We start from the raw sequence: 8,577 nt of genomic DNA, 5'->3' as shown, positions 1-8,577 counted from the left end.
CCTCCCCTTTTCTTTCTTCTTGTTCTTTCTTTCTTTCTTTCTTTCTTTCTTTCTTTCTTTCTTTCCTTTCTTTCTTTCTTTCTTTCTTTCTTTCTTTCTTTCTTTCTTTCTTTTTAATGTTTATTTCAGGGGCGCCTTGGTGGCTCAGTTGGTTAAGCGTCCAACTTCAGCTCAGGTCATGATCTCATGGTTTATGAGTTTGAGCCCCGTGTTGGGCTCTGTGCTGACAGCTCAAAGCCTGGAGCCTCTGCTTCGGATTCTGTGTCTCCCTCTCCCTCTGCCCCTCCCCTGCTTGTGTTGTGTCTCTCTCTGTCTCTCTGTCTTGTCTGTCTCTCTCTTTCAAAAATAAATAAACATTAAAAAAGAAATTTAAAAAATTAAATATTTATTTTGAAAGAGAGAGCACAAGTGGGGGAGGTGCAGAGAGAGAGAGAGGGGGACAGAGGATTTGAAGCTGGCTCTGCCCTGACAGCAGAGAGCCCAATGCAGGGCTCGAACTCACAAACTGTGAGATCATGACCTGAGCCAAAGTCAATGCTCAACCAATAGAGCCACCCAGGTGCCCCTCTTTCTTGTTTTTTCTTTCTTTGACACAACCTCCCAGTCTATAATTTGTGTGATGCCTGATGTTGGAATCCCTAAGTGTCTCTTCTCAAGGGTAAGCCCCTTATTCATCCCTGAGGCTTTAAATATCATCCATATCCAGTGACATTCAGATTTTTATATCCAGCTTAGACTACTCTTGTTGGCTTTAGACTCATAGGACTCCAGCTGCTTGTATGACACCTCCACTTGGATATCTTGGAAGCATCTCAAATTTAATATATTCAAAATGGATCTACTGACACGTCCCCTCCTTTCTGCCTGCCTCCAGCTCTCCCCTCTCCCCATCTCAGTGAATGGTGCCTTTGTCCCTCCAGGACACTGACCTTCCTGTGTCCTTTCCCCTCTTCTCTTTAATCCTTTTCTCATCCAACACTTACTTGTTGATGCCTATTACATGCCAGGCACTCTGTCCCAGTGCTAGCAATATAAGCAACATTGTAGTGTGGGGGAAAAGCCAAGAAACAGTAATCACGTAAATAAACAAGATGATCACAGGGTGTAGAAAAGGTATGAAAGATTTGAATAGAGGAATTTGATGGACAGAGACCCAGAGAAGGAGCTGGTGATGAGAGCATTTGAGGGACAGTGCTCTGGGTGGAGGAATCCCCATTTGCAAAGGCCTGCGATAGAAAAGAGCAGAAAGGAGGTCAGCATGGCTGGAGCATAAGGAAGGGGGTGAAGAGGCCATGAGAAGAAGATGGGAGGCACACAGGAGTCACATCATGCAGGACCTCGTTGAGAGCCATGAAAGATTCAAAGCGGGTGAGTTATATGATCTCACTTGTAGTTTTCAAAGACTGCTCCAGACTGATAATTGGTAAGGGGTTTCTTTTTGTGGGTGATGAAAATGTTCTAAACTTAGAACGTGGTGATAGTGGGGCGCCTGGGTGGCTCAGTCGGTTAAGCATCTGACTCCCGGTTTCGGCTCAGGTCATGATCTCACAGTTTCGTGAGTTTGAGCCCCACCTTGGGTTCTGTACTAACAGTGTGGAGCTTGCTTGGGATTCTCTCTCTCCCTCTCTCTCTCTCTCTCTCCCCCTGCCCTGCCCTCCTCTCTCTCAAAAATAAATAAATAAATAAACTTAAAAAATAAAAAAAATAAAAAGAATGTGATGATGGTGGCAGAACTCAGTGATTACACTGAAATAAAAAACAAAACAACAACAACAAAAAACCTGTCTGGTATGTGAATTATATCTCAGTAAAGCTGTTAGCAGGACAAAAGGAAATCACTCTGGGGTTGAGGGTGACCAGGCAGAGGACAAGAGGATAGCCCAGGAGATCAACCGTGTTCATCAGATGATGGAGGGATGACAGAGCCTGGGCCAGAGCGGTGCCTGCCTGTGGGTGCCAGGCAGGATGTGGCAAATGTCAGGTGGGGGACGGGGAGGAAGGAGGGTTCCTTTCTCAAACTATTGGCAGCACAGCAGCAAGAATAATCCTTGAGAAAATAAAATGGGTCATTCCACTGTGCAGCTTGAGCCTTCAGTGGTTTCCCACTGCCAGTAGAACCATGTCTGGCTTCAGGCCCCCCAGCCTCAAAGCTGGGTTGCTTTGGCCAAATCACTCTGCCCTAACCAGGCCCTCTCATCTGTCAAATCCCAGTGTGAGTGCCACTTTCTCAGCAACTTTCTCCAACCTCACATTATGTCAGGGGCTCTTGCTGTCCTGCACAGCACTTGTCAGGATCTGTAGTCATTGGCTGAGTTGCATAATCATTCGTTTTTTGTTCACCTCCCCCACTAAACTGCAAGCTCTTCCAGGACAGGGATCTTTTCTCCTGTGATTATGCCTCCAGTGCTCAGGCAAGAGCACGGTATATGAAATGTACTGGAACGTTGTCTGGGTGGATTGAATGCATGAAATGGATGTATATGTGAGAAGCTAGTAAGCAACGGGTCAAGGAACCTTCAGAAAGGAAAAATCACATTACAAAGACTCAAAAATGTAAGGGACAACCCACAGAATGAGAGAGAGTATTTGCAAATCATATACTCGATAAGGGATTAATATCCAGAATATATAAAAAATCCTTAAAACTCAGACAAAACAACAACAACAACTACCACCAAATGAAAAATAGAAAAGGAACTTAAACACACATTTCTCCAAAGGAGATCTACAAATGGCCCCGAAGCATATAGAAAGATGCTCAACATCTTCAGAGATGTTCATTAGAGAAATGCAAATGAACGCCACGGGGAGACACCACTTCACACTCCTTGACAGCTACTGTAAAAAACTAAAACCAAAAACAACTAGGAAATAACTAGTGTTGCTGAAGATGTGGAGAAATTGGAAGCCTTGTGCATTGCCGGCGGTGATGTAAAATATCTCAGTCTCTGTGGAAAACAGTTTGGTGGTCATTAAAAAAGATAAACATAGAATGACACAGGATCCAGCAATTCCACTCCTGGGTATATACAGATACCCAGATCTGTATGAAACAGATACTTTTCCCCCCAACGTTCAAAGCAGCACTATTCACAAGAGTTAAAAGGTGGGACCAACTCAAATGTCCATTAATGGATTAACAGATAAACAAGATGTAGTATATACATATAACAACATTTGTTTTAGAAAGAAAGGAAATTCTGATAAGGTCTATTCTAATGGATAGACCTTGAAACTATTGTGTTGATTTAAATAACCATACACAAAAAATATTCTATGATTCCACTTATGTCAGGTACCTAGAATAGGCAAATTTCTAGAGACAGAATAGAGGTCACTGGGGACTGGGGGAGTCAGTGCTTAAATGGTAGTATTTCAGTTGGAGAAGATGAAAATGTTCTGGAGAAAGATAGTCGTGATATTTGCACAACATTGTGAATGTATTTAATCCCATTCAGTTGTACACTTAAAAATGGCTAAAAGGGTAACTTTTTTGTTAGGTATATTTTACCACAACTAAAAAATTTTAAACATAAGGAATAACGTTAGCCATCAGTACACTTTGAACACCTGGCTGCAGGATTCAACCACAGTGAGTGACCAGGCTAAAGCCTTGGGAGACCAGGGTCAATACCTAAAAAGTTCAAAACCAACGGTTGTCGCATTCCGCCTTGAAGGAGGTGCGCTGAGCCAACCAAAGGGGGCGTGTTAGGATCCCCTTTTCCCAGCCTCGCTCTGCGGCGGACCCCCCTCCTTTGGGAGAGGCAGGCTCCTCCCCTGGGACGCTCCGCCTCCGCCTTTGTTTATACTGCTCCAAATATACGAATTCACGGTGGTTGGAATAGTTTCGGAGTCTTCACGAGGTGTGGGAGAGGCGATCTCCTGTAATACAATCGGGATCGCGCAGCTGGAGGGGCAAAGCCAGGCAGCGTGGAGGTGGGGATGCGCTTGGGACCCTAGTCCCCGGCTCTACCCACTGCGCCCGCGTGGCTGTCTGAGTGTCCAGCTCCAAAGTGTGGTCCCTGCCCGCAAGCACGTTCGGGAGGCTGCTGGTGCTGAGATTCCAAGACGATGGGGAGAAACGCGTGTCCTGACGTTCTCAATCTAACCACTAAGAGAATTGTAAAGTTTTGCATCTGCAAATAGTTAAGTGTTGAGCATTAAAACGATGAAAAATACCGAGAAACAAAACAAAACAAGACAATTCACCCACGCCGGCACCATCCAAAGTCCCTGTAAACATTTTAGATTATACCTTGTATGTGTGTATATACATACACATACACACACATTCTATACATGTGTGTAGTTATACATATTTCAGAAAACTGAGCTGTACTATTATTGCTTCATGAATTGCTTTTCACGTAACAAGTATTGTAAACGTCTTTTCAAAAATATACTCCTAAATCACCATTTTTAATCATTGTGGAGTATTCTATTATAGAGATAAGTTTTTCTCAATTTCTTTTTTCATGATTGTCACCCAAAGGAAACTTTTTGGACAGCTTTCCCCTTAATGCCTCCCCACATGAAATGTTAATAGCATAGACATATGGTATATCTTTTTAGGTGGCCATAAAGCATGGTAGTAGCAAAGATTGTATTTGCCTTTCCCCCACACTCAAGAACTAATTTTTGCCACCCTTAGGAGGTGATATCACTCCAAGTAAGAATGTATGGTAAAGCTATACCACAATTTATTCAACACAACAATAGACATTTAAAGTTATTTTCTATGATTTCCCCATTTCAGGCTGCAATAAACATTCTTATAATTTTTTATAAAAGTAAGCTCTACGCCCAACAGTGGGCTCAAACTCACCACCCCAACATCAAGAGTCCCATGCTCTACCGACTGAGACAGCCGAAAAAAATATATTTTAAGTTTATTTATTTATTTTGAGAGAGAGAGAGATGGCAGGGAGGGCAGAGAGAGGGAGACAGAATCCCAAGCAGGCTCCACACTGTCAGCACAGAGCCTAATATGGGCTCGATCCCAGAACAATGAGATCATGACCTGAGCTGAAACCAAGAGTTGGATGCTCAACCTACTGAGCCACTCAGGCACACTAAGGGACATATATTTTCAAGACTTTGAATATATATTGCCAATAGTCCTTCAGGCAGACTGTACCAATTTACATTCCAACAGCAGTGCAATGCATGTGCATGGCGTCTCCCTGCATTCTTTCCCTTTCCAGCTCTATTATTACTCTTTTTTAAAATAGTATTTGTTTGTTTGTTTAGAAAGAGAGAGAGCATGTAGGAGGAGCAGAGAGAGAGGAATCTCAAGCAGGCTCCACACTGTCCGCGAGGAGCTGGATGAGGGGCTGGAACTCACAGACTCTGAGATCACCACCTGAGCGGAGATCAGGTGTTGGATGCTTAACTGATTGAGCCACCCAGGTGCCCCATATTATTACTCTTTTTAACAGTCATTACTTTGAAAATTAGTGGTGAAAGGTGTTGCATTGTTTTTTACTTTAATTTGTATTTCTTTGGCCACAGTGTTTTAATGTAACGTTAATATAGTTTTACATGGTCCATATACCACTTACTAATTTTGTAATCTGTTCTTTTCCCACATACAATTATATCACACACATTTCTTCACAATATCAACAAATCCATAAAGACATAATTTTAATGGCTGCAATGTGTCATCACAAAAATTAAGTGGAATATACCAGTTTCTATTAAAACTATGATGTCATTAATTTTAAGACACACTATTTATGTACTACTAAAAAAATGCTGCCAAGTAAACTATAACATGCCACTGGTTTTTAAAACACATCCCTATATTAGAGAGGTTAAACTGTGAAAAGATATTATTTTAGAATTGATGAAAGATATAGATGATGAATACATGCATGCTTTATCTCTGTGTGGGAAAGGGCTTTCTAAGCTTAAAGATAAAAGAAAGTATCCATGGCTTTGACTTCATCAAAATTAAAAACTTCCTTATTTCTTTTTTTTAAAGTTTATTTATTTTTGAGAGAATCCCAAGCAGTCTCCGCACTGTAAATGCACAGCCCACCTAGGGCTCCATCTGATCTGATGAAGTATAAGATCAAGACCTGAACTGAAATCAAGAGTCAGATGCTTAACTGACTGAGCCACCCAGGTGCCCCAAAACTTCCTTATTTCTTTTTTTTTTTTTTAATTTATTTAAAAAAAAATTTTTTTTTTCAACGTTTATTTATTTTTGGGACAGAGAGAGACAGAGCATGAACGGGGGAGGGGCAGAGAGAGAGGGAGACACAGAATCGGAAACAGGCTCCAGGTTCTGAGCCATCAGCCCAGAGCCCGACGCGGGGCTCGAACTCACGGACCGCGAGATCGTGACCTGGCTGAAGTCGGACGCTTAACGACTGCGCCACCCAGGCGCCCCCCTTATTTCTTATTAAAACTATAACAAGCAAAAGGTAAGTGAACAGAAAGATATTTGGGGCAGCTGTGACCAAGGGTTAATAGCCTTAAAAAGACCACAAGATCACTGGAGAAAGCAATCAAACTGCCAATTTACGTAAGAGGGAATTGGCTATAAATGTATAAAGTTTATTCTACCTCATTAGTAATCAAACAGGTGCAAATTAGAGATATGGTTTTTCTCAGTGTTACATCACCAAAGATGAGTGGAAAGGAAATTTTCAGTGCCAGCAAAACAAGGGATATGAAACCCTCACATACCACAGAGAGGATTTGTCAAGTGCTATAGCCTTTATTAGGGGCCTTCAAAAGACTCAGATCCTTTCATTAAATAATTTTACTTCTAGAAATTTACCCTACAGAAATGATCAAGTCTTTCTGTGATAATGATACATTACATTGATTTTTTTAAAGGATTTTTAAGTACCTCTACACCTTATGTGGGGCTCAAACCCACAATGCCAAGATCAAAAGTTGCATGCTCCACTGACTAAGCCATCCAGGCACCCACATTCTTATTATGGGAGAAAATCACAGGAAACTGTAGGAAAAAAACTAGGAAAAATAAACATCTTAGAAGTGTGGCCATATTGTTAAAAGGTAGAAACATGATTTTTTTAAATGCACTACCAAGGAGATCAGGGGTTTTCCCTCATCTGATCATAAACGAGTGTTCTTTGGTCATTTAATAAGACCTGAACTCTCAAACGCTGTAACCTATTAAGACGACACCTCCGGATGTTAATTATACCTTAATTAAAACAAAAAATTATAAGAAACCTCTGGGAAGTGTCTTTGTGATATCCTGGAGAGAGCATCCAAAAGCAAAAAAAATGGGGGCGCCTGGGTGGCTCAGTCGGTTAAGCGTCCGACTTCAGCTCAGGTCATGATCTCACACTCTGTGAGTTTGAGCCCCGCGTCAGGCTCTGTGCTGACAGCTCAGAGCCTGGAGCCTGCTTCAGATTCTGTGTCTCCCTTTCTCTCTGCCCCTCCCCTGCTCATGCTCTCTTTCTATCTCAAAAATAAGTAAAACATTTTAAAAAATCTCAAAAGCAAAAAAAAAGTTTTCCTTACTTGTGAACCACCCAGAAATAGACCTCCTGTCTGGAAGATTTGGGAGTCCCACGTCTTGGTGACTTCAGCCAAAATGCCATTTCCTCTAGCTCTGTTTTCATTTGAGGGCAGGCAGCATTATTCACCCTGCGTGTTCTGTGTCCCTCTCACTCCTAGCCATGGAATTTTCCTTTACCAACAGCTTGTATTGCTCCCTGTTGAAGATCTGCTCATGCCTTCCCCTCGCACTTGGAACACCCTTGCCAAGACCTAAATGGCCCGTCAGGATCACCCTACCTCTGGGATCCTATCTTGGATCATTGTCCCCCTTTACTCCATTGATGAATCTCTAGTTTTCTCAAACCTGTCAAAACTGGATGCGGCTTCCAGATTATTACACTTGGGCAGGAACAAACTTTCGCCCAAGGATTTCGCCCAAATCCTTTCATGGTGGCATTCAGAGAGGCCTTCACTAACTGTCCAACACTACCTTATTGCTAACTTGTTTATGGCCTGCGTCCGTAGGTCTGAGGTGGAGAGGACAGGCAGGTAAGTTCCCTGCAGTGCTGGTGGGGACCAGGAACACCACTCATCTTGTGCCATATGCTCACATGGGGTGACCCGGCGTCTCCACCGGGGAAAGGGACTTAATAGTACCCACTTATCCTTGGAAGAATTAAGCAGGAACCTGCTCCGGAGAGCCGAGTCCGGCGCTGATGAAGTGCAGTGGGACACGGCTTCCGGCCACCCTTTCTCGTGGCAGCGCCCCGCGGCGTTCAGTACCTGCCTACTGGGCGCCGCAGGGGGGGGGGGGGGGAAGGGGGGAAGGGTCGCGGGGGTGCGAGTTCGTTAGGGCAAAAGCCAGGTACGGGACTGAGGTACGCGCAGGAGACCCCGCGCGGGTCCGGGCCTCAGGCCCGACGGTGGCAGGTAAGGGGAGTGGAGGCACATAAGCCTTGGACATGCTTCCGGTGTCGCAGCCCCCAGGAGAGGCCCAGGTGGTCATAGGCTGGTTCTAGAGAGAAAACGGGTATAGGCGGCGCCAGGGCGGGGAGCGGCTGTCCCTTCAGGTCAGCCCGGAGCGCGGAT

At 43.7% G+C, this 8,577-nt stretch overlaps 1 long non-coding RNA gene across 1 annotated transcript; it reads right to left on the bottom strand.

Moving 5' to 3' along the window:
* Positions 1 to 3,428: 3,428 nt before the first annotated feature.
* Positions 3,429 to 8,285, bottom strand: LOC147584550 (uncharacterized). The gene is made up of 2 exons (XR_015251030.1): positions 8,150 to 8,285; positions 3,429 to 4,136 (listed from the first exon to the last, which is right to left on the bottom strand). It is a non-coding gene; the product is annotated as an uncharacterized LOC147584550 (long non-coding RNA).
* Positions 8,286 to 8,577: the final 292 nt, after the last annotated feature.

This window comes from Puma concolor, chromosome A1 (genome assembly GCF_028749965.1).
Source record: "Puma concolor isolate L17-30 chromosome A1, mPumCon1.1.hap2, whole genome shotgun sequence".
In the NCBI taxonomy this organism is placed as follows: domain Eukaryota; kingdom Metazoa; phylum Chordata; class Mammalia; order Carnivora; family Felidae; genus Puma; species Puma concolor.
Note: the sequence above shows the minus strand (reverse complement) of the source record. Positions and strands in the feature narration are given on the sequence as shown.